We start from the raw sequence: 24842 nt of genomic DNA on the forward strand, positions 1-24842 counted from the left end.
TTTCCTGGCAGCTGTACATTTCAGAATATAGGTGGCCATAAAAAAACAGATATCCACATTCTCCATTGAGGATAATAGTGTTAATGCGGCCTTTGTGGTTCGAGTGTTGTATTTTATAAAAATAGGCTTAAGGTATTTTATCCTAAGAAAATGATAGAATTTACAGAAAAGTAAAAAATGGCAACAACTCTGGCGTGAAATGTTATCACACGGACAGGGAGTCTCTGATCGGACTTTCTGAGTTGGAAACGCAACAAGGTGGTGGACGATTCCCAATCTGACCCGGGTTAATACAAATTGGTGAGATGGGCGAGTCACGTATACAAGGTAAGATTGTAGCCCCGGAGTTAAATTCAGGTCTTTATAAAACTTCACGGTGGCTAAGTTACCATACTCCTGGTCCCGCTCCCCTTTTTTAAAGTTTAAGAATGTTAACTTAATTTCTTTTTTGGGGATGGCGACAGCCTGCTCTGGATCAAGCAGAACATCGATGTGAAATAGAAGGTTATACCAGAAATGAATATATCGCATCCACTGTATGCGTAATGAGTGATCAAGACCTATACAATCAAGAATAACCTCTTGAGTGAATCGAGTCTCTGCCTTAGCCCAAATAGAACGCCACAATAAGAGTGGCCGAACGGCTGCTAAGTCAGATATAAACTCGATCCCTACCTCATCATGAATCAATTGTACTGAGGCGGAGGGAGGAACACATAACAATCTCTTTAGAAATTTGTTTTCATCAGCTTGGAGCGAAGGACCTTCACTGTGGCCCCATACACCTGCCCCATACAGTGCAGAAGAGACACAGCGAGCGTTATAAATATTAATCATATCTGGTATACTTCTAGAACCAAGTTTAGAAGCAAATCGGAATATGCTGCTGGTGGACCGCAACATTTTCAATCTGATGTTGTCAAATTCAGAGATCCAGGACCCACTGTTGTTATACGTAATACCCAGGTAACAGAAAGTTTTGACATGTGTCATTTTATCTTTATCCAGGAAAAAGCTATGCTTGGTCTTATTTACAGCCTGCCCGCATGCCATGACATACGTCTTGGATTTATTCACACAGAGTCTCCTATTTTGAATGAACAACATAAAACTATCAATTAGGCGCTGAAGGCCAATCTGTGTGCGGGATAAAAGAACAGCGTCATCCGCATAAAGTAAAAGTGGGATATGTTTTCCTCCAATCAATGGGGCGTCTGCAGGAATATCAACCAGGTTACGGTCGACACCATTAATAAAAAGTGAGAATAAAAGAGGGGCCAAAACGCATCCCTGGCGAATTCCCCGTGAAACTTTGAAGAATGGTGTACATTCGCCTAGGGTGCCGTAACGGACCTTACATGAAAGCTTTTCATAAAGCCTGGCTAAGAAATGGACTATTTCCTTTGGTGCCCCAGATTCAATTAAAACCTCCCAAAGAATAGCGTGGTTAACTAAATCAAACGCGCTGCTCAAATCAGCGAAACATAAAAAGAGGTTGCCTTTTTTGGCCACAGTAGTACTTATTAACTCAATATAGTACTGTATGGCTGACTCACTCCAGGATACACTGTTTATTTAAATTCATGTCAGTGACCTGTAAGCTCTCTATGTTTGCCTGATATCTCTTGCACTTACTGTCTTCTTCACTCTTTTCTCACGTACGGCACAGGACTGTGCCTCTTGGTAACCTCTACTGTTTTTGGTTACTTGTTCTATCCCTATACTGTACTAACTTATCCAAGAAATAAATATTCCCTGTCCGGCTGGACAAGGGAATGAGAACTATATATTAGCCCATTGTGGTTTATATATTATCTTTTGCCTATTTGTATCCCTATATGCTAAGGACCACTTGTTCCCCTCAAAATATTTGGCCTACACTGCAGTCCAGCAGGACACACAAAACCTGAGCTGTCCAGACCACCGGCATGGGGCATCATCGCAGGCTGCACAGCCGCTCAGCAGCTTAAGGTGGCAATGACTCAGTGCACCCAAAGCCACCGTCCCGTGGTGGGGTGCCTGTGCCAGCTGCAATGCTCTGGGTGCCACTAACGCTGTTCAACCCCAGTCAATACCATGTGGTGGTAGGCCCGTGCCGGCGGCAAGACCTGGGATGCCACATACCCTGTGCAACCCCAGTCAGTGCCAGGTGGTGGTAGGCCTGTGCCGGTCGCAAGGCCTCGGGTGCCATGAACCCTGTGCAACCCCAGTAAGTCAGTTGTTGTCCCCTTATGTTGCGTAAGTCACTTAGCCTGTGACACATGTGCCGGATGGGTGTGGTGTGTGTGCAAACCTGCCCTCAGAGGGTGGCTGTGATATACTAACAACTAGACCAGTGACCTGCACACCACCAGTGAGTACCCCTGCGATGGGTAGCAATGAGGGCCCCCCTCGGAGCATTAGTGGAGTGGTCTGACCTGCAATACACCGGACCAGCGCAGGGCTTGCAACATTCACTCATGGGCTCTGGGCGTGGTTCAGTCCCTGTCCGGACAAGGAAGAGGCTGATGCATGTGTCCCTGTTGTGGTGTCCACAGGACCTGTTACACAAAATGCTATGTAGCATCCTCTGAGTGGCATCCCACAGGATGAGCATCATTGACATAAGGGAAATCACTGTCCCTAAATTCATCTACACATACATACATGAATGATGAAAGACATGACACAGCAGTGTGTCATTGGATGTTTATTGCGCATCCAGTGCAGTTCTGCAGCTAGAGCGGTACAGGGCAATGCCGAGCACACTACAAAATATGGGCCTTTGGAGTGCCAGCCAGAGTCCATTCAGGGATGACAAGTACTGTGGAAGAGGAAGGGTACAGTCCGCAGTCTGGTTACCGTGTTATTGGTCATCAAACAGGATGTGGCAGTCCATATCACTGTCCAAGGTGAGTGCCTCTGAGTGAATCGGAGGTCAGTAGAAGGTCATGAGGCCATGTGCCGGAACAAGCAGAAACAGGCCAGGTGGCGGAAATTAATGCTACTGAGTCCTTCTGATCACAGGCCCATCCATGTCCTCATCCCCGGATGAGCGCTCTACCCCACTCGTGGGTGTTGCTATACCGGCTGAGGCATTGTGTGCCACTGATACATCAGGGACCCAAGGAGGATTGTCGGCCGCACTGTGTCCCACTGACACATCAGGTGCCGGAGTGGATAGGCTTGCCGCACTGGGAGATACTGACACACCAGGGAGCAGAGATTTGGATGGTGTGGGGGCAGCAGCATTCATCGTCGCCATGCCTTGTGGCAGCAATGCCATGATGAGGATATGCAGGGCATGGTAGATCCCAGCTACATTCCGCTGATGTGCAGTGGTGGCTGCCATCCTTTCCGCCTCCAACCGCACCATGTCCTCTATGAGCCTCCGCATGTGTGCCAGCTCACGGCAGGTATCGCTGGAGCCACTCTGAACGGACAGGTGATCTTCCCCCTGCGACATGACTCCAGCGATGTGAGAAGTTGGCCTGGCATATGCTGTCCACTAGTTATAGTGGGCACCTTGTACTAGTCCAAACAACCCCTCAGAGGTGATAGGTTAAAGACAACCTTATTTGAAAGCTATCGTATCGGCAGCTATGGAGAGCATCCTTCAGGCTAAGTCTTGAAGGAATGTAAAGCAGTTTATTTTACCAGTCTATGATCTTGTGAATGACCAAATGAAAGGAGAACCACACCAGGTATATATATAAAATATATGTATTTATTCTAACCACACCCTATTAGTCTTATGAGGCTAGAGGGAAAAGCACATACGTTACACTTAATAGCACACAGTAAATTAGCACAACATACGTTGAGCCCTAGGGGCGTACCAAACCAAATATTAAGAAAGTGGTATAAGAACCACGACTTGATTATGCACAAGGCCTAGAGCCTGTAGAATCGCTGGGCCCACAAGGAACCAACCAAGGTAGTGACACAGGGGACCCACGGGGGACACGTGCAGTGTGAGAACACAGCCGCGAATCACCGTTAGCTTCTATGGGGAAAGTCGCAGATGTAAATTTAGAGATAAAGGACACTTAGGAGAAGACTTTGAGCAAACCGCTTTCGACTTAAGGGGTTCTAGGGCCAACACCCATGGGAGCACCAGAGTACTCAAATTACCTCACCCAGGGAAGCCGGCTGCTAAGGTGTCTTTTGGTGTCAGGAATCGTTGTTGATTTCAATGGCCATCTGCTGCAAAGTGCTGCTGCCGCTGAAGTGGAAAGTGTCCGGAGTGATCCAAGACTGGATCAAAGATGAGAAGAACCTGAAAGCAGAGGTGACAGAGTCTGGATCACTAGCCAATGACCAGGGGCATGATAGACGAATGCCCATCGATGTCGGGTGATTTCAGGTTGAAGATGTGAAGCTTGACTCTGCAGCCACAAGAACCAGGAGGCGTCAATGACAACCAGGTCCTGGACACGAGCTGTTCCACAAAGGATATCGAGTACTGCGGTGTCGGTGATCGGATTGGACCAAACAAGCCTTGGCAACAGCAACCCATGCAGAAAGTGAAGAAATGCTTTGGTGCAGGCCAGCAAGGTCGGAGGGACTCACCAAGTGGTGGAGAGTCAGGGCACTTCTGGAGCAACCAAAGAAAGTTAAAGTTGTCTTCTCAGGGACCCACCAGTCAATGGACCAGGGATCGCGAAGGTACCTTGAGCGAAAACACAAAGGGCCAGCTCATGGAACACTAGCAGAGTGTAGGTCAGCAATCTTCAGTGGAAAAGGTGCTCGGGTCTGGGCTACAAGTAATCCAATGCACAGCCTCAAGGAACATCGAGAAGCTGATGCACTTGCAAATGTGCATGGTGTCCAGGAGTTCCAGTTCCACGTTACTCACAAGGGCTGTGGGTCTCAGCTTCACTGGGGACTTGGGTCGGCCTCGGAGACGTCTGGAAATCCACCTCCTGGGCTGCAAGTACTTCGGAGTCTGGCGGCAGCTTCAGAGATGCAGACCGGAAAATGCTTTTTTGGTGCCTGCCAAGCAGGAGAGTAACTCCTTTACTCCAAGGGAGTTTCTTCAGTCATCTAGTCATGTAGATCGTCGAAGTTCCAGGATTTCTGTAGCAGAGTTTCATACAGGGGTAATCTAAAGTCTTGTAGTCAGGGGTTCCTTTCTTATACCAAAGGAAGGGGTTGAACATACTCTGCGGACCCACCCATGGGAGAGTTTGGAAAAAGGGGTGGCTGCACCCATTTCCTTTGTCCAGTATCACGCCAGAGTAGGGGCTGATAGCCCCTGCAACTGATTTGAACTGGGCTATGCACAGGGACAACACATGTGCCCCTTGTGCAGACTTCAATGCACACTCATAGTGCACCCACCCAGCCCCAATACATTAAAGCCTGTCTGGGAGGTGGTGATACCTCCCTGTGACAGGAAACCTTTTGTCCAGGCCTCCCCTGCCAGTTTCATCCAGCAGCAAGAGGCCAGACTCATGCCTGTGACTGCAGCATCCATTTTGTGATGCCAGGGCTCTTTTAAACTGGCACCAGGTATACCTGTGTGTACATGTCTCTCCCTCTAGAAGGGTGGAATTCTACCACCGCTACCAGTACTGGTGTGGGGTAGGATTCCAAAGTGTTTTACACCAAACACGACATGTTTTGGTGCAGCCATTCCAAAGTTACCATTTACTGCAAGGTTACAATGCACTTAAGAGTCTATGGTCTGGCTGCATCACAGAACAGCCCCAGAGAATAGGTTCTGAAGGCTGCAGAGGGGTCCTGCTCATGCATGGGCGCCCTCTCACCCAGCACCTTGCCTTCAGGACTGTTAAGGCCTGCCAAAGGGGTGACTGATAGGTGTATGTGTGTCGTGATTTAAGGCACATATAGGTGACCTATATCTAAGTAAGGGGTGCATGCACCACCTTACCCAGGCTGCAGTAGCAGTCCTGTGGTGTCCTTTTTGAAGGCTTCCCAGGAGTGATATAATACATGCAGCAGCACCTGGTAGACCTCTGGTGTACCTATGCCCTAGGTAGCTAAGGTACCATATACTAGGGACTCATAAGGGTACCCCAGTAACCAAACTGGAGTGTAACTAAAGTACTTGGAATCAATTTAGAGAGGAAGAAGCAAAGCTGGGGTCCTGGATAGCAGGGCCCCAGCCAGGCTAAAGTCGAAAAACATTGAAACATCAGCAAAAAGTGGGGGTAACCATAAGAGCAGATCCTACTTTCCTACAAGCGATGTCAGTCAGTGCTCGATGGAGACCATGGAGTGGGCCTACACACCCAAGGATAGCGTCAAGTTTGGTTGCTATGATGCCGAAGCACTACCGCACCTGCTCAGACATCTCCCTCTGGCACTCCAACACACGGCATTGGAAGGCCATGTGGTGTTCCAGGAGGTCTTGGGAGAGTGCCGGGCTGTGGGTACCTCCTGCTGGGTAGTTTGGGTAGTGGGTGAGGTCTCCTCGATGCAGCTGGGCTGCCCTGATCCTGGAGGTGAGTGGCGGATGAGGTCAATGATGTCTTGGATGGTTTGGGTGTCAATGCTGGTGTTGTCCTCCTCGTCATCAGTGAAGAGAGGCTGGAACTGCTCTGCAGGAGATGTTGACGATGCCCCTGTGATGTGAAGGGGAGATGGTGTATTAAAATGTGTCCACATGTATGTAGCCACATGGTACATGTTGACATTCAGACAGCATGGCATTGTACATTGTGACAGTCTGTAGATCTGGGCGAGGACCCAGAGTCATTGTGGGTGTGCACTCCGCTCTGACTGATTATGCATGTGTGCCATTCTGCCCATCTCCTCCCGTCCCCCTAGTACCTGGTGGTCACTCACCCTGTTGCGGTTGTGTTGTGTCCTGTCAAGCAATGTCCGATCCCCCGACTCCGGCCACAGTCTCCACACTGATGGCTGTCGACAGTAGCTCCTCCATGTCATCCAGCACGATGGGCGCCCACTTCTAGTCTGCGTTGCTGCCTTCTGGTTGGCGGAGAGTTTCTCCTTGGTTTTCCGCTTGATGTCATTCCATCGTCTCTTGATCTCGTCCATTTTCCTCTTGTGCTCTCCGACGGCATTCACCTTATCCATGATGTCCCGCCATTTTTCATTTTGTTGCCCAATGGCATGTTGGAGGTTACGAACAGTTGTTCATGGTGTTCCATCACCTCCGAGACTATGAATCTGTTCGCCTGCAGACTAAACTTTGTCTAACTCTTCTTCTTGTCCTTGCCCTTCCTTGTCCCCGATGTCCAGAGCTGGTCGTCCGGGGGGCTTGTAGGTTGCGCTCGTCCTCTGCGCCTGCTCCTGCTGCCTCCATGGTGCTTGTGTGTTGGTCATTTTGTGTTTGGGTATTTTTTCTACTTTTATGGTGATTTTTCCCATCTGCCAGGTGTGTGTTGCTAGCCTGGCATTGCATATTGCTAATTTCCTCATTGCGCTTTGGCCCATCACAGGTTTTTTGGTGTTGTGGTTTGTGTTTTTGTCTTCATCAATTTGGTTGTATCGCGGACATTGTCTGTGGTTTTGGCAGACTATTGCATGCTACCACCTTGTTGTGAATTCCACGTTGTCACAGGGTTATTTTCCTGTGATAGGCTGCAATGTTGAAAGTTGTGTTACACTACTCTTGCGGTAGTTATCACAAGTTCCTGTGAATATACCACCTTGCGCCTTAGCAGTTTTCAGAGTTCACATCCTGTTACAATACTGTGCCAACTATGGGCAGGTCTCTGAATGTACAATACATATGAGACACAAACTATGACTATTCCTTGTTCACACTTGGTACAGCTGTCCTGGCGATGTATTATTTGGTCACAGGTGTCGTGAGGTCATGGTCAATAGCTGCGCTCTATCTGTGCTTCAGTTGTGCAGTGTGCTAAGGGGGACATTTTGTATGACAGTGTCTCGTCTATAATGACTTAGGGGTTGGCCTGCAGCTGTGCTCTTTCTTGAATGTAGACAACACACCCTTCCGGGTGTCGAGAGTGCACATCCTGCAGTAGGCATTCACTGTTCCCTTTGTTTATTAAAGATTGGTAACAGCCTGAGGTTGGGATCGATATACACAACATGCGCAAGATAGCCACAGTGCATGGCAGCCTACGTTGTGAGTTGGATATAACGTATGGCAATTCCCTGTCCCCGTTAAACCGACATCAAATGCTACCATTTAGAGACATGCACAATAAAGAAAGGCACTGAGGCGTCTTCCTATGGAATCCCCAGGAACCAGAGGTGAATGACCCAAATTAAAACATTTATGCCCTAGTAACTATTGATTTTAATGGGACCACTGAATCAGATTTCGGACATGAATCTGCCAACTAGAGTCAGAGTTTATGATATATATGTGGCAATAGCACTAAAGCTTGATTTTCGGTCTGATCTTAGCAGGATGAGATATATTGTTTGGTGAGGCTCTTCCAGATGAAGCAACAGTTGGGCTTGTTGGTAGATGTGACAGTTGACTGGGTAACAGTTCCTAGTGAATGATCAAACATGGCTAGATGAAATATTTAGGTCAGACAGTAGTACTCGGAAGCGTGACAGAATTAGTTGTTCCTGCATTTTCCAATAAGCCTGTATTACATTTTAATTGTACTGGTGAAATTCTCAAAAACGTAAAAAAAAATCTGTGTTAAGCAAATGCACACCTAGGGGCATATTCACACGAACGTGTAATAACTACTGCAAGAGTAGCGTAACACAACTTTCAACATCTCAGCCTACTGTAGGAAAATAACCCTGTGTCAATGTGGTATTCACAGCGTGGCGTCAGCATGTGATAGACACCAAATAACGCGTCAAATGTCCGCGTGAAAATCAATACCACGCCGCAAAAATGCGATACGCTAAAAAAATGCAATGAGGCCAACCAGGTTACAAAAAGTAGCCACAGGCCTGCAAATCCCACACGTCTGGCGGGACAATACACCATAAAAACCACAGAAGAAACACACCAGAAACAAGCCAAAGCACGTAGCAACATGGATGCACCCTGACAGAGTGCAGGGGCCAACTCAAACCCCACCACCCCCACAGACTAACAGCAAGGAACAACGGGGTCGGGGAATGCTAAGGAGAAGAGGGAGAGGGAGATGGGGTGTAGACCGCAGGAAAACAAGACCAGCATCATGGAGGTGATAGAACACTACCAGCAACTGACCCACTAGCGGACCAGCTGGAATGCAGTCGGATTGCCAAGGAAGCCAATCGAAGAGGCCAATAGGCGCCGACATGACGTGACAACCTAAACCAGGCACAAACCCGCTGCCAGCAGGAAGGCAACCACAGGCACAGAAGGTGGCAGTCCAGCGCCACAGGAGGAGCTGGAGGAAAACCATGCCACAGTCATCAGTGTGGAGACAGTGCAAGGAGTAGGGAGTACGGACACAGCTTGAGAGGACCTGACACTACATCAACAGGTGGTGCAACGAACAGGGACTAGGGTACGGGGGAGATGGGCACAATGGCACATAAGCACAATGATGTGTAGCACACTGCACATCCACAATTACCCATGATAAGGTCCCAGATCCCCTTGGCACACTGCAGCACACACACATAGCAAGAACAGCACACCCGCATTGACGACAACGTGGTACAATGCGCATAGCCGACACTGCAGAACAGAGGACACAACTGGCTCCTCACATGCACAGAAACATGCCTACTACATCCGACAGAGCCGGAATCGGAGAAATGGAAATGTACGCGTACGATCCTACATCCGTCATATAGTCCAATTGTACACTGTCCCGCAGAAGAATCCAGCACCCCCAAACAGTCACAATGTACATTGCCATACAGTCTGCATGCAAACCTGCACAATGCGCCAACATACATGTCAACACAATGTCAACATGCATCTCCCCTTCACATTGCAGATTGTGATGCCGGAGAGGACCACCACAACGTTGGCACTGATGCCCTACAACAGCCCATAGATATCCCACGCAACCCCCCACCAGGACCCGGCCAGCCAAGCTACTCAGAGGAGGACACCGAGCCTGCAACAGACCACACAGCAGGAAGCACCCGCAAGCACAGCTGGCTCACAACACTTCACACACCCACACATGACACCCCAATGCAATGTGTCAAAATGCCAAAAGGAGGTGGCCCAACAGGTGTTGGCAGGGGCCAAACCCATGGAATGCAAACTGGGAAACAAACCTAGGTGTCTGTCTATCACCTTTCAGGGCCCATTCACACTGCCATAGAAACAGATGCTCATTCACAGTACAGAACCACGCTCAGGGGCACTCAAATAGCAGTCACACACCAATGTTGGCTCTGTATATGATGTCCTTGGCCACTCCTCTTACGAATTGTGTGGGTGACGACAAAGCTACATGTCCAAGCTCCAACCCGCTGCCTGGGGTGGCATGTCTGCATCCGATGTACACAGCACAATGTGTTGTCGTAGGGCCCAGGGCCCTCATGCTTACAACAAGACCACAGGGACACACGCATATATCATGTTGAACTGGCTATGGGAACATGTTCCCAGCCCCTTTATTGGCAGGGCCACATGTACAGTGATGCCTGTGCTGGATGTGTGTGGGGTGAGTGTAAACCATTCCACACGGAATTTCTAGTGCTGGCAACCACTTACATTGAACACCAGTGCAACAGAAACAGAAAACACAAGCATAACAGAGTCAACTGCTGAGCAACATGGACTGAGCTGGAGAAATTCCAGAGAACAGCCAACATGCAAAAAGAAGTGTCCGTGAGTTGCAGTGCACTGGGGTTGGGACACTAGAGATGAGCGCACTCATGTGAACAAAAAGTCTTGGATTGTGTCCCTTCAATATATCCCTGATGCAGATGCAGTGTGGTGTGTTAGACCTGCATCATCATACCCATCAATGTATCAGGGCCCCCACACTGTTTGAGGTGGCATAGCTGTGCAACCGCTACACAGCACAAAACACAATCAAAAATGGACAATTACCTGCGGTGCACTGAGTCACTGGCATCTGGAGTGCTAAGCAGGATATCAGGCCAATGATGGCATCCACGACAGGTCTGAGCAACTCCGGAAGTTGGTCAGGACCACCGTTTCGACTCTGGCAGATGGCGGTTGGAGGTGGTCCTTGTGGTGGTGACATGTGCCTCTTGTGGTGATGCGACGTCCAGGCCGGTCTGGACTCGCTTTGGTGTGTAAGCCTGTCGTGTTCTTATCTAAGACCCTAATTCGATATTCCCGATTTATGCCCTTGTGAAGTTATAATCAATAATGTCCTGACAACGGCATAAGAATCAGATTCATATTCAGAAATAGCCCATGCAATCCAAAGCACAGCACGGCTACTCCCATTGACTCCTAGCAAGCACAACGCGTTTTTTAAACAAACCAAGCCTCCAGCAGCCCGGGAAACCCCCCCTGCTTTCGTTTTGACTTGAACAACAACTCTTGAAGTCCTGCAAGAACTGTTAGTTCTTGGTGACGTCTTATGTCCAACCTTACATCAAACCCGGAACCTTTCAGGTATAAAATACCAACAGTTGCCTTAAGCAAACACACAGTGGTTTGGAGCAGAGCGGCCATCTACTTTCCCGAGAGCCCAGCTGATGCGAGTGCCCGGGGAAGCCCCCCCTCCTGTTTGACGCACTGAGAGAGACGCTGTCTTTTTCTCCAGCCGAGAAAATCCAGCTCCAGTGTTTCCAGCCTACCCTTGCGGGTTGCTGAAATATCGAGTCCTGAGGAAAGAGATACCAGACCTCCCACATTCTATTACCAAGGTACGGAGCGGACTAAACCCTTAAGAGAATTCTTGATGCAGATTCTTGGCAAAATTACCTTAACCAACTTAACTTAACATCGCTACTTACTTGTCCCTTCCCGAGTATTAGGCTTAGGTCAGGTACACCGGGGTAGGCTTAGTTAGAAGCACCAGTTGAGTATTTTAGTCAATGTCTTTGTGTATGTATATATTTTATCCATTTTAAAGTATCATATGGCTAAGAAACCATATCAATGCTTCTACAGTATTATTTTATAATACTACTTTTACTGTACACACTTTACTTTTCTCTAAGTATTACAATTGTGGCAATTCACTTCTCTTGTATGAGAAAGAAGACTGCTCAATAAATAACACCTTTTTATTGAAAACGCCTGTCTCTCTATTTCTCTGCACTCAGGTGAAACTAAGTATGCACTGCTGACTGAGTGAAATATCTGTCTATTGTTTTCACACGATTCTAGAGATATACTCTTATTCTGAGGGAGCAAAGTTGTCATGTTTATGCGGTTGTCGGAAACTGAATCCCTTCTTGTCTGAGCCAGGGAAGGTTATCCATCCCTCTTCATTCAAGAAAGTTTCCAGTGACATCTGAGCTAGCTGGCGCAAACCTAAATTAAGTTTAGCGTAGTCAGTAGAGACCTAGATGACCTCAGTCCTATGTCAATACTGCTGTTTATGTTATTCCAATGCGCAGAGCCTATTGGGAAAATAGGAACTACACTACAAGCCCTTGTGGGACACATTTGGGCCCGGAGGCTGCGTACAGCGCAAGGCCACAGAGAAATGGCATTGATGACCCCAAGGCCAACGCTTCAGGGGCCATCCAATATCTCAGAAGAAGGGGTCCTGGCCCGGATCAGCACAGAGTTAGTGGTCTCGGATGCACTGCGGGCGGCACAAGCACCCAACCACGGGACGGTGACATGTGGTGCAGTCATATGGGCCATGCGATTTTAGCGGGTCATCATCAATATCCAAGGTGTATGTTGTGGAGGATTGCAGGGGACAGTGGATGGTGTCCTCCAGGGCATGATGCGGAAGGTTTGATTTTATCCGGAAGCAACAAATAGTGGGGTGGAAAGCGCAAGGCTCGCTTTCACCACCAATACGATATCAGCTACATGAGGATAAAAGCAAGCCCCTAGTCCATCGACACAGACGGCACCAATGGAACAGACTTAGTGGCACCGGGGCTGGGAGGGGATGCAGTCTGCGATGATGCCGGTACACTGATATGAACTCAGCCATTGCTAAATCAAGACTCTGTGACCTACTGGACGGCAGTGTAGGTCGAGAGCAGTGTAGGCCGGAGGCAGCGGTCAGCTCGGGCCATTCACTGAGTGTTGCTGGCATAGGTTGGGGGCCCCACCAGCCTGCGTAGTTCAGGTTCAGTGGCACCACATGTTCAGTCACCTCCATGACAGCGACACAGCATTTTGTCCGGAGCAAGCAGCATCTTCCTCTTACTCCTCTCCGTGCGACCACTGGTGTGGACTCTGCCATTCGTGATTCGCAACTAGGTGCTGGATGTGAATCCTACTGGTCTGCAGGGTAGTCCTGGTCCCTCATCCACATGGCTGGAGTTGAACAGGGTTAGTGGCACCACATGTTGCAAGATATGGAAATATGCCTCACTGATCCGGGGGTGTCTGGTGCAGTGGCCGCAGGCCGGGATTTGGGGTCACTATCATTCAGGACCCAGGACACAGTTTCACATATGGGACCTACTGGGCCAAAGAGGATGCTGGTGTAGTATGTGAATGAGGAAGGAGTAATGTGGGCCAGTGTAGGGGGGCCAGCGATGGTCTGAGAGGCTGGCAGGGCCAGGGGCCTCGGGCTTGGAGTTTACACAGGCACGTGGTGGGCCCTCCTTGACACACGCCAGTGTTGGCAGGTGATCAGTGTGGCCTGGCTACACAGGGGTGGGCCTGACAGGTTTGTGGTCCAGCAGGGCAGGGTACGGCAGGTGCCCAGGATCGCAGGCAACTCCACTCATGAGGACGCCGTTGGCCTGGTGGCGGGGTGGGAGGCGCCACTCTGGCAGAGACGTTGGGCTTTCTGGAAGAGGACCACACCAAGGGCTCTGTGCTGTTTATTCACATCCCTACGCTGGCCTGGTGTACGCCGGGCCAACCCACTCTGCTAACAATTATGGGGGGGGCGTAACATGCATCATTTCCGCGAGGACCCACACTGGCTGGGGTGACATGGTTGCGTCCACTGTCCACTACACTCCATACACCAGAGGTATATGTCGCCGTGGATATGGGTGTGTTCTGCATACTGCTGTCTGTCCAGCAAATCGCCACCACTCCTGGCATTGTGTACTTTCCCAATCATGGTTTTACTGCATCCTTCACACATGCCTGGTTGTCACCTCTCCCCACATTTTGCTATTCTGTGGCTGAGGTGTCGTGCCGTTGTTGGCTTATGTTCACGGCTTGCCCAGGTTACCAGTGTAAGTTGTTTTGTCGTGTCTGGTGGGTTGGCATGTTGTTGTGCATGTTTGTAGTGTAGTTCCTATTTTCCCAATAGGCCCTGCGCATTGGAATAACATAAACAGTAATATCGGCGTAGAAGTGCGGATCTTCCAGGCCTCTACTGACTATGCTAAACTTAATTGGGGTTGTTACCAACTAGCTCAGAGGTCACTGGAAGCTTTCTTGACTGAATAGGAAGTGATCAGCTTCCTTGGCACAGACAAGAAGGGATTCAGTTTTCCAACAACCGTGCAACATGACAACTTTGCTCCTCAGATAAGAGTCAATCTCTAGAGTCGTGTGAACAATAGACAGTTATTTTACTCAGTCAGTTGTTGTACAGATTACTTTCACAATATGTAGAGAATAGAGAGACGGGCGTTTTCAATAAAGGGTAATATTTATTGAACAGTCTTTCTTCTCATACAAGAGAAATGAATTGCCACAATTGCAAGACTTGTTATTATAAAAAGTACGTACAGTAAGTATTGCGAAATAATACTGTAAAAGCATTGATATGGTTTCTTAGCCATACAATGGTTTAAAATGAATAAAACATATATACATTCATATATACATTAGGCTAAAATACTCAACTGGTGCTTCTAACTACGCCTACCCCAGTGTACCTGACCTAAGCCTAATACTTGGGAGGGGAGTAAGTAAGTAGCTTTAAGTTAAGTTAGTTTTGCCAAGGTTTGCTTCAAGAATTCTCTCTAAGGGTTTAGTCAACACCATACCTCTGAAATAGAATGATGGAGGTCTGGTATCTCCTTCAGGGACTCGATATCCCAGTCACTCGCAAGAGTAGGCTGGAAACGCCGGAGCTGGATTTCTCTGCAGGAGAAAAGGCATGGTCTCTCTCAGCGCGTCGAGGAAGAGGAGGGGCAGCGTCCGCGGGCAGCTTGGATCTGCTGGGCTCTTGCAGGGGGACGGCTGTTCAGCTCCTAAGTTCACCACACCATCGTTCGCTCGTTAGCAGCGATAGCAGTAGCGATAGCAGCGATGGTATCATCAGCAACGAGACAGCGTTTGCTTAAGGCAACGTTGGTAATATTTATACCTGAAAGGTGCCTTGTTTGACGTAAGTTTTTGGACATAAGACGTCAATAAAGATGTCACTAGGAAGTGATCGTCTATCAGTGCTCATTAGAGTTCTATTACTAATCAAAACATAGCAAGCGGGGCTTTCCCAGGTTGCTGAGTTTTTATCTTGTTGAAGAACTCGAAGTGTTATTCTAGGAATCTTAGATAGTAACTTCTGCTATGTCATTGCACTAATTAGCTGCAAAGGAAGTGGCAGAGGAAGCGATTCTGAAATGTGGCTCTGTTAGTGTGAGGCCAGAGACGAGTTTCTGAATATTGCATTTGATCGGTTATGCCACTATAGGGGTACAAGGGGATTATAGCCGTATAGAGGCATAAGGTCACAGTATCGATCAGGGTCCTAGATTAGCACGCAACACCCACTCCACGAATTCATGTCCATCAAATTACTAAAACTAGAGCAATAAGATGCATGTGTAACATTGCCCACCCCAAAATACATATATGCATTTGAAATAGGCGTATTTGTAATACGTGAAAATATAGGTACTGTACGTTTTTGAAGCATAGAAATCATTCAAAAATTATAGCATATGAAATCAATGAACGATTTTGCAAAAAGAATTACACATGAAATATCTCTGAATACAGAAAAGAAGGGCGAGATAATTTCATCACATATAAATGCATTGCAGTAAAATGTGCTAGAGGCTGGTGTAAAGTTATTATGTCTCTAGATGTATCTAAAAATAGAAGTAGAAGCTTCTGTTCTCTATGAATAGTTCTACTTTAAGCAAAGAATATTTCGTGCCAAAAAAGGTGAATATTAAAAAGTGTTCAATTCAAAAGAATTCTTGCTGAATGGGGAAATAGAGTTCCAACGCTTTTAGCAGTTTTTGTTGTTCAAAACTGAAGGCCGAATTCAGAGTTCATGGGAACGCTGTGTGTCGGAATGCTTCTCTAAAGTTATTGTTTCTGTTCGGGTGAGAACATCATATCAGACAGGCTCTCAAAGAATTGGTCTACAAAATCAGGTGACAGTTCGACCAAATTTGATAGTGCTGTAACTTGGCAGGTGTGAGAATGATTGCTGTCATCAAAGGCTGGATCAGCAATGCTCACGGAAGGTCGTACCTAGGTGATGTTGCTTTTGTCACTCGCTCCACTGTTACCACCTAGTCGTAGTACAGGAGTCTCAACGAATGCTGTCATCAGGATTGGTAGCCGCTGGGGACAACACAATGCGTGAGCCGCTATCGGACTTAGCAAAGTATCGATATCCATTGGTACTGCTGATGGAATTGCAAGACAGGTGTCCAACACGCACTCGTCTCCGCATAGCATTCATCGAAGTACAGGTAAGATGCAGGATTGCCATATCGGTCTGAATGAAAGGAACCAGGTCATGTTTAGATCTCTCAGCCTGGCCAATCCAAGGACTCTAGTTTTTCTGTCCCGGTAGCGCACTGCTAGGATTGTTTCTTCCATTCCCATAGGAGTCATGTCTGAGCTGTGGCTTGCCATATCGGAGGGTCAAAAATAAAATCCCTGCTACAAGTCCCAAAAATAGGGGTATGCCGCCAAAGACTGAATGGACAAAATTGGGAACGATTCCCAGAATTGCTTGAAATGGTGTAAGCAGTCCCGTAAAAATCGTCTTAAATATGCCTCGGATGCCTGTGGCACTAGACATGTTAAGGAGTTGGCTAAGCATTTCTACGAAATGCACGGGGCAATTTGTTGATAAAAGGTCACGAACCTCCGTAGCTGTCCTTGCAACTAGGAGATAATACGTCTCTTTTGATGACGTGATGGGCACTGTTGTCTGCAAAAGCACAGACTTCATTTTGCTTAAAGTATCAATTTGTATAGAAGAGAAATGCAGACGAGGCCAGATGGGAGTCTCTATGTCTCCAGGGCCGCTCGGGAACAATGCTTGCATACAGCATTTGACCAAGGAAGTTACGCTTACGAGATACACTTTTCCTGGCAAAAGGCCACAACATCTGTGATCCGTTCTTAGAATGTAACTCCCATTTGCGAGTTGCATAAAGAAAGGCTCTATCTGCGTTGCAGGTGTGACAAGCTGGTGGCATGAAAGGTTGTTAGAATTACCTTCACAGGCTCCGTGTAAATTAATACCCTGGCACAAAAGTATACCGCTTAGTGAATGTTTACAGTTTTCACCACTAAGAAATACATTTTTGTCGCTGTCACTATAGCATGAATGTGTGTATGGTAATTTCCATGCTGACTTAACATTTCCTTTACCTAATCGTTCATACTGGCCAGTAGGTATGTATTCAAGGCACTTTTTAAATCGGAAAGTTGTTATCGGAATTGTGATAATTCTGTGTATTATCCATTCAATGACAGGACTTTCTGACATTGTCAATGGTAATCTCTCAAGTTTTTCGATGCTCAGGATTGTATAGTCTGCTCCTTTCTGTGCCAAGCTGATTTGTTTATCAGTAAGGTTAAAAATGGAAAACAATGACGTTGTGTTGATTAAACGCCAAAGCACATAGCCTGAACGAAGATTTTGCAGCTTCCAGCCTAATTGTACAAGAGAAAGTAATTGCGACTGGCCATGCTGTAACATTAGCAAGTCTCTGTCTATTATATCAAAGGCAGATGATACAATATTGTCCAACGAATATATTCTGGAGCACAGAGTCACTAACCCATTGCCCACTACAGAAAATGATTTTTTCAAAGTAATACAATCAATTTCTCGTATTTTTTCTGCTGTTTCAATTTGTGTGACTTTCCAAGCCTCGTTGTATGCAGCATAGATGCTGGCCGCTATGAAACGCTTTTGACGCTGTTTGCGTGGTCCCATAATAAAATCGCGCAAATCAGCACCATCTTCAAGTAAAGACAAGTGTTGCTTAATTTCACCAAGTGTGGATGATCCAGGCCATTCGAGGCAGAGTTTCCCTACACTGCATGTTGTTACTATCCCTGGATGTTGTCTCTGGGAGTATCTAGGGTCTTGTCTGGTCATTTTTAACCCCTGTGTTTTATTCAGGAATCTATCTTGACAGTTGTTTGTGTCAGTAGGCCAGATTTAAGAAACCAAGCTCCAAACGCTCTAACCTGTCAGTCCACGAGATCCGTGCGATCAACCAAATTACGGAAAACCAAAAAATCAAATGTTGCAAAGCGGATAAAGGTGGCGCCATCGTCATAATGGACACGGAGTATTACATAGAGAGCGTAAACAATCATGTGTTCGACGACAAATTATACATGTTACTGCCGAATGACCCCACCAATACATTCAAAGGAGTTTTGACGACCATTATCAACCAAGCTGTTGAAAGGGGAACCATCTTTGATAAAGATAAACGTTTTTTGATTCAAGACCATCCTAAATGCCCAAGCATTCATATGTTACCCAAGATACACAAGGATTTGATTAAACCACCATTCAGACCTATAGTATCCACAAGAGGTTCAATCCATGAACCTATAGGAAAGTATTTAGACCGACATTTACAACCTCTTGTTCAGAATATGTCAACTTATCTCCGCGATACCACTGACTTTCTTACCAAACTCAAAGAAATTGAACTAGACGAAACCATGGAAATAACATTATGTACCATTGATGTATGCTCGTTATACACGTCTATCCCACACAACAGAGGCCTTGAAGCCCTAGAGTCATTTTTGGTTAACCATGACATCAAACAAGATCTCAAAATTTTTCTGTTGGAATTGTTACACTTCACACTGTACCATAGTTATTTCTCTTGGAATGATCAACATTTTAAACAGATGGCAGGAACATCTATGGGGAATTGTGCAGCCCCCAGCTACGCGAACCTCTTTATGCACAGGTTGGAATTAGAGAACATTCTTGAAAATCCCAGATGGCAAGACAAGATTCTTAAATTTTGGCGATACATAGACAACATTTTTCTTATATGGAAAGGCCCATCAACTGACATTGAGGAATTCATCAAAGACATCAACAACATCGATGACCACATTCAATTTACTCACTCCATCAACACCGGATCTATCCCTTACCTGGATGTGTTAGTTTCCCTGCAAAACAACAGTTTCCAAACAGATGTATACTCTAAAGAGACTGACCGGAATAACATGCTGATCTTTGACAGTTGCCACTCGATGTCATTAAAGCGTCACTTACCGTACTCACAATTATTAAGGATGAAAAGAATTTCATCCAGCGATCAAATCTATGAAAAGAATGCAAACCTTATGATCACGAAATTCCGAGAACGGAAGTATCCGGACAACATTTTAGAAGAAGCTAAGACAAGAACACAAGCCATCTCTAGGGAAGAGTTACTAAAAACACACACAAAGGATATGACCCAGAGTAGACCAGTCTTTGTATCAAAATACTCCACCTTGAGCCTCCAAATGAAGAAGATCATCCTAAAAAATTGGGAAATGGTTGAGAAAGAACCAGACTTCAAAGGATTGTTCAGCAAACCATTGTTCGCTTACCAAAGATCCAAAAATCTAAAGGATTTAATAGAAAAAGAGGCACGCAATAAATCTGAAAGATACACAGGAACAATTCCATGCGCTAACTGTGGCCATTGCAACAATATCATACGTGGCACCAGCATCAATCATCCAACGACAGGAAAACCTATTAACCTTTTCACCAATGCCACATGTGACACCAAAAATGTCGTATACCTGCTTAAGTGCCCATGCGGACTCCCCTATGTGGGGAAGACAGAGAGAAAAATTAAAACTCGCTTAACAGAGCACAAAAGTACAATCAGAAACAGATCCACTAAAGCTCCAGTAGCCGCCCATTACATTTCGAATTGTCACAACATCAGCCAGATCCGTTTTCTGGTTTTGGAGTGTGTTCCTGTAAGGCAAGGCTGTGACAATAAAAAAAGATTACTCCAAAGAGAAATGTTTTGGATCAAAAAATTGAATTCCTGCAACCCTATGGGGTTAAATGAACGCCTTGAATTTAGTAGTTTCTTGTAATTAGCTCAGTGGCCCCATGGCTATTCAGGTCACAAAGACATTATCATCACATTGTTTTCCTTTCCTTTGTATCATGTCTCATATATATGATTTTCCATAATCAGCATGATTTAATGCTTGACGCTTATATCATCATATGAAATTTGTTTCAGTTATCACGAGTGCTTTTATCCCATTTAGAATGTATTCACACATTTGTTACTGTTTTTTGACCGTTCCAAGATGGCCGCTACTCGGACCAGCCATGTACGTGTATCTACAGTCCTAGTTAAACATATATACCTATAATCATTAGAACAGACTGTTCACCCCTCCTCTCGTGCACACCTATTTTATATACCAGCTGTTCATTCCTTTTATTTATCTTTTTCACGTCCCGTCTTCTTCCTGGTCACGTGGGTACTCTTTTCATAACAAATGCGGCACGCATGCGCGAGCAAACACTATCACGAACACAGAACAGCGATAAGCTTTACGCGTCCACCAGACCGGTAAGATACTACGAGCTCTGACTCACACTGCATGCGCATAAGCTTTCACGGTACCCGCACGTTTAAATCGAAGTTCGAGAGCTTAGAGACACACGCCACCGCGGCGGTTTAACCGCGTGAGATCTGTTAAGAGTTCACTTGCCTGTCCGCACTCGAGCACCCTACTAACACCCTTATGAGCCTTGAGAAACACGTTTTCGTTGCATTTTTCCGCACTAATTTAACAACGGTTTACATGACGCCAGCACCTTAGTACTCTAGTTATGTTCGCATAAGGTTAGACCATTTCCTAAGTGCGTTCTCTATTCTGTCATTTACTTCTTTTATAACAAACACTGGGGTTAGGTATTCAATCACCACCATGTTTCCTACCAGATTTTAATGAGACAGCATGCTTGTAGATAATTTTGACAATTACTGTTTTTTGTATGTTTTGAAAACAACTGTTGCCTGCTTCCTCATCATTGATTACGCTTCACCTTTTGGCTTTACCCCACAGAAATGTATTTCCCCTGACGAAGTGCTGAAAAGCACGAAATGCATTGGGTCCAAGATTGATTTTGTGGACAAATAATCGTATATTGGATAAATGATGAAATGTCATACAGCTGTGACGTAACAGCTTTACTTTGAAAAAAGGACCGAATAATTGAACTACAAGTGAATAAATACGTGTAACTCACAGTTTACCTTGGCATATGGTTATTATTACCCATTTCAGTTGAACTATTTTTGATACAGTAGGGATTAATTTCCCCAAAAGAGTGCGACTGGCTAACCTGTCAAGTCTGACAGCTTCTATCCGCTATTATTGAGAACTCCCTTAAGGGCAGAGGGAGTAAACCGGCCAGCACCTAAACGACTAAAAGCGTTTCAAACCGCAATTTACCCACAGAGTGCCACACCTCCCCCTCTAGACAGTAGGCCAGATTAACCACTTTTTCCAATCAGGATGTGTTCTGTTAAAATGTAAAATTTTAGTTACGTCTATCTCAATATCTGTTGTTGCATTGTCAGGTATTGGCTTTGGAATAGACGGTTTGTTAAGGTCTTTGATCTTAGCTAGGCCAAGACAGGATGTTTGATGAATTGTGTCATTTAAAAACATCATTTGTTCTGGTATCATGCAGGTTCTGAATAGTGCTTCTAGGCCTTGTACCTGCCAATCTTTCGTACCCAAATGGTTTTTGTTTCAATGTTATTTTTCCAATAATCAAAATCAAATGTCATCATTTTTTCATAAAATGCTTCTGAATATAAAAATTTAGTGTTTTTCAGCATTGTTTTCATTCCTGTTTTATCTAACAGTTTGTAATAAAACGTTTCTGCATCACTGGTGTTAAACCCTGAGAAGTACTTGAATTTCTCAAAGAATGTTTTAGAACTGCTTTTAGGTGGTGTAGCACAATGTTCCCATTGGTTATACTTAAAAACATTTCTAGGCTGTGCAGATTTATGCAAATAATGATCGCCATAATGCGTAAAACAGAACATCTGTTCATAACTAGACGAACCTTGTAAATAATCATGATCTGTGAATCTAGCTGACATTACTAAATCAGACATCATATTATTAATACTGTCAAAGTCCCAATCATCAGAGAATGTACTAGGTTTTACAAAGTCACTTAAGGAAACCTTCAGTTGACGAGGATACTTCAGGATCTCGACCGGACCATAGATCTCATAGTCAGTTTTCTCCCATACTACCCCACCGGGTATTGGAATGGCTGTGACATTTACTGTTGACAGTTCTCTTTTCTTCACGTGGGATGATCTGTGTGGTTTGAGGACTAAGTTGATGTTCTGACTTGCTGTGTCCATTGTACTATATTTTCCCTCAATGAATTTTCCCAAACAAAGTACCATGATGAGCCAAAGCAGGAGGAAAAATACACCTAGACCGAACCAGAACTCTAACCATTGAGAAATAAGGTAGATTTCCTTCAGTTGGTGAAAGAGTTCCGTTGCATTTTCTTTAAAAGTCTTTTTTGTTTCTGGCATCACTTCGGGGTTACTTTGATCCTCGGAAAAGTTGTCGAAGTTGATGAAATAAACAGAGGCAGTTCTGTCAATTGTTGGGATTGTTCTTTCAATCTGTCTTTCGGTAGCACTTTCTGATGCCACATCATTGTAGACTGGTGTTTCTTGACGAACTGTTTCAATCTGTGTCTCAAGAGGCACGAGTTCCATGGCATTATTGCATAGTCCTTCTCTGTGCACTGCAGGCTGATCGAATGTGATTAGTCTTTCAGTTTGAACCTCTTGGATTGTTGCAAGTTTGGGTATTCTGTTGTTTCTCGGGAGTCCACTGGGCCTACTGTTGATTATAGGCCACATGCTTGTGGTTTTACCAGGTCGATTGATATAACTCAGTTCTCCTTTTTACCAGCAAGGGGCGGTAGTACTACTGATCTTGTTCCGGTGACTGCCAAGACAGGTACTGCTTTTCTGTAAGATGGCCCAAATTCCTTCTTCACCGCTATTTTTTCTCTGACTAGATCCCCAATCTTTGGAATCCAGACAGGCCTTGCTGGGGCTGTTGTTGGTGGTGCCTCTTCAGTGGTAGCTGGCTGTTGCTTTAACTTTATGTTGCTTAAGGATTTTCTTGTTTCATTCAAGTCCTGTAAAACAGCCAAACGATCTTTGATGTCAAAGTCTGTTTTCTTATCTTGTACCACTGATACTTGACTATCTAAGTCCTGAACTCTCATTCTAGTTCTGAACAATAGTTTGTATGGGCTGAAACCTTTTAGAGAATTTCTTGGCAGCTTATTAAGACTGATTTGGACACTTATTAGATGTTTGACCCACCCAGCACCCGAACCTAATAACTTCGCTGTTATAGATCGCTTTATGTCCCGGTTTTTTCTTTCTACCACACTGTTCCCTTCGGGGTGTGACGGACAAGAATACCGCAACCCAATTCCCATGCTGGCCATGGCCTCCTTATAAGCTCGAGAGCTGAAAGCAGGACCCTGATCAGAATGGAACGTGGTAATTGCGTATATGCCGATATTGACTCGCAAATCTTTTATAACCGTTCTAGCGTCAGCCGAGCGCTGGAGGCCTCATTTTTTAAGTGTGTTTAGCCTTAATGATTAATAGGACGCAGGATGGGATGTATACAGCGTTATGCTGGTTCTACTTTGTAGCTGGTAGCATAGTTCACTACTGCGATCCCTGTTGCAGTTCTCACAGTTCTTTGCATATATTTGGTGTTGCACACTCATTCCCGGCCACCAGTATACTGATTGTAATTCAGTCAGGGATTCCTTGATCATTCTGTGCCTATGACCCAAACCCATGTGTGCGTCTGCTATTAAAAATATTCTCCTGTTCATGTTTGGAATTACCCTATCCCCCACTCCAGGGATTCGAGCAAAAGGAATGGAGTTTTCATCGATTACGTATGCATAATTGAGTGGATAGTTCACGGGTAGTGCTGCACAGTCGCCTTTTACGGTCGTTTTTACTGCCAGCATGGTTTCCCCGTCTATGTATTTTTCTGCACGCTTTTTTGTGGCTACGGAAGCCGGTTTAGTTGCTTCCGCTGTGGCTGTGTTAGCCAATGAATTCCCTGCATTGTGAACGCCATCACGTTGAAGACTCTGTGCGTGTATCACGTGAGTCTTTTGTAGTCCTTTCTGAAAAAGAGCTACCTGTTTCCAGAGCAATTTATGCTTTATTGTGGCACCTGTGTCATCTTTGTAATCATTTTCAATCCAGCTCTGCAGTTAATTATTGTAAGAGTTGACGCAAGAATGAGAATCGCACACAATTAGTGTCGAGAATTCACGTTCTGCATTTTCGAGCGCCATCTTTAAAGATCTGATTTCAGCTCTCTGATCTGAACAGTTTCTTACTGATTCAGTTTTTGTTATTTTCGGACTGAATTTACCGCACAGCCAACGACCTTTAACAATCGCACAGGCTGCATCGTAGGATTTGTTCTCTACGTTGAAATGCTGTACAAATCTATCAGTATAGATTACACTGGCGTACTGTGGGAGAGGCAGAAGTTTGATTGGCAGAGGATATTCTTCTTCATATTCTAAATCATTCAGTTCTTCGAATTGCGGGGCGAAATAGTATTTCACATCTTCCGCTCCAAGAGAATC

The sequence above is a fragment of the Lissotriton vulgaris genome, chromosome 3_1, assembly GCF_964263255.1.
Source record: "Lissotriton vulgaris chromosome 3_1, aLisVul1.2, whole genome shotgun sequence".
NCBI lineage: Eukaryota > Metazoa > Chordata > Amphibia > Caudata > Salamandridae > Lissotriton > Lissotriton vulgaris.